At 42.0% G+C, this 2,551-nt stretch overlaps 1 pseudogene; it reads right to left on the bottom strand.

The window, feature by feature from the left end:
- Positions 1-454: 454 nt before the first annotated feature.
- LOC116631391 lies at positions 455-1,340 on the bottom strand (annotated as a pseudogene).
- Positions 1,341-2,551: the final 1,211 nt, after the last annotated feature.

The raw sequence follows: 2,551 nt of genomic DNA, 5'->3' as shown, positions 1-2,551 counted from the left end.
GTGTTAAGGATGATTTTTCCAGTTAAATGTGGAGACAAGAAGAAAACTTAATTAGGAAGCTTTTTAAAAAAAATGCCTCAGCCATTCTATACCAAGAGACAATACCCATTGAGGTATAGCGCTGAAAATGTCCAGTCGTAAGAATTTGTGGATGCTATATTACCAGGTAGAATCCATACTAAGTTCAACAGTGGAGTGAATAAAAAAGAGATTTTTAGTGTACTTGAAGGGAAAAAGAGGGGGCCCCTTGAATAAAAACAGGTGACTAGAGCTGCCTCCGCTGCAAAGTTCTAATCTTTGCAAGAAAGCAGCATACACATCAGGATGTACTAGATGATGCTAAAGCAGCAAACAACTCCCAAATCTCAGTGGCTTTGAATACAACACAACATAACCTTCTTTCTAATTTATTTGTTATTTTTTGGATATTTTTAATGACTGAAACAAAACAGATCTAAGACCGTAGTTTCTGGAAGAACCATTGTTTTTGCCGGGTCCTGTACCTCTCCTCGTACTGGACTTTGGCCTCTCATCGGGCCTTGCCTTTAAGAGCAGGATCTCTGCAAACCATAAGAGACTGTTAATCTCAGGAAACAAACTGAGGGTTGCTGGAGTGGTGGGGGGTGGGGGGATGGGGTGGCTGGGTGATAGACATTGGGGAGGGTATGTGCTATGGTGAGCGCTGTGAATTGTGTAAGACTGATGAATCACAGACCTGTCCTCTGAAACAAATAATACATTATATGTTAAAAAAAAGAAGATAGGAAGGGAAAAATGAAGGGGGGGAATTAGAGGGGAGGATGAACCATGAGAGACTATGGACTCTGAGAAACAAACTGAGGGTTTTAGAGGGGGGAGCTGGGGATGGGTTAGCGTGGTGATGGGTATTAAGGAGGGCACCTATTGCATGGAGCACTGGGTGTTATATGCAAACAATGAATCATGGAACACTACATCAAAAACTAATGATGTAATGTATGGTGACTAACATAACATAATAAAATAAAATTCAAAAAAAAAAAAAGAGCAGGGTCTCTGGAGATATCCTTGTTGACGACAGTTTTGTCCACAGGGATATCCACAGAATACCTTGTGGGTATGAGGTGATTGTAGTTATAAACTTACACAAAAGACTTGATCTTTGACCTCTTGGCAATTTTTTTCTTGCCCATGGCAGCTATCACTTTGCGGGAATTGCGGTCAATTCCAGCCACCAGAGAGTGGCTGTAGGGAGGGACTTAGGTGCCATCATCAATGTTCTTCATGATGACCGCTTTGTGTCTGGAGTAGCGTCCAGCCAGGACCAGCACCACCCTCCCAGGTTTCATGAACTTGCCCATCTTGGCACCAGCCACTCGAGCCTACAGCAGAAAGCCACAACATAACTTTATAATTTTCACTTGCCACATGTCCTACATTGGTTGGAGGGCCTCTGTTCATTGCAATCTTTCAGGGACACAGGCTGATAGATGCTCCATCTCAACACATGCTTCCATAATCACCAAGGCAAAAAAATGAAAGGAGGAATGTGGTGACTTGCATCCTGGCTCTTAACACTACTGCATGGAAGAAACATATGGCATTTCCATTTGCATTTTACTGGTCTAAGCAAGTCGCACAGGAGAGGGAAATGCAATCCATCTGTTTGCCTGGAAGGGGAGAGAAGCAGAACATACCCTAATATCTTCTACAGTCTTTCTGTGCAACAAAATATTTAATTTCAGACTCCTTTTTATGTGCAAAATATACTTGTTCCCACCCCAAGAGAAAAAAAAACCAATAAAAAGTCCCACAGAGTAATGACACCAAAAACAGTGTTGAGGGTATCAAGTGATGTGCTGTAGTCTCTATAGCAGGTCTAGACATGGTGCTTTTTGGTCCAGAGACTTTAGGGCTAATGTGGTAAGTTTTCTCTCCTTTACAATGATGGTATTGGGTAGAGTAACCGCATCAAACTTTCCCGCTGAGAAAGATGACAATTGGGAGACACAGAGTGGAGCAATTCTAAAATCCCATTATCCAGACATTTTGAGAGCCCTTTCACTGAGAGCAAACACTGGCCCTCTTATAATGTGTGTTCCATTAGTGTAAGCCTCTGTCCACTTCTTTACGTGTTCTATCCCCAGATAGAATGACTGATCGTTGATAATTTTGGAAAATAAATTGGGGATGCTTACGTCAGTTCTGCCTCTCTTCCTCCTAAGAGTGGGCACCCGTTTGGGGAGCAGTCATTCACCTATGCTTGGCCATGCTCCACCTGATTAACTACCCTATCCTCCTACCTCTCAGGAGAAATGGTCTGTTCTGATTCAGCATGCCTAGCAGATAAGGTAAACATGTCAAATACTGTGATTCAGAGAGCAGGTCTATTTGGCTGCCCGGCTAAGCTACATACTTAGCTTTTATAACTGATGGTGGTGATATTTTGATTCTTTGTCACTGACTTACTTTACTTCTCAATTTTTTTCAGTTGGGCACGATTAAGCAGGTTTTTCTCAGAGAATTCAACAGTTGAGTTTTCTATTTCAGAAATTCCAGTTAGCATTATGTT

The sequence above is a fragment of the Phoca vitulina genome, unplaced genomic scaffold (assembly GCF_004348235.1).
Source record: "Phoca vitulina isolate PV1807 unplaced genomic scaffold, GSC_HSeal_1.0 scaffold5, whole genome shotgun sequence".
Lineage (NCBI taxonomy): Eukaryota > Metazoa > Chordata > Mammalia > Carnivora > Phocidae > Phoca > Phoca vitulina.
The sequence above is the reverse complement of the archived record's forward strand: the minus strand, read 5'-3'. Positions and strand labels throughout refer to the sequence as shown.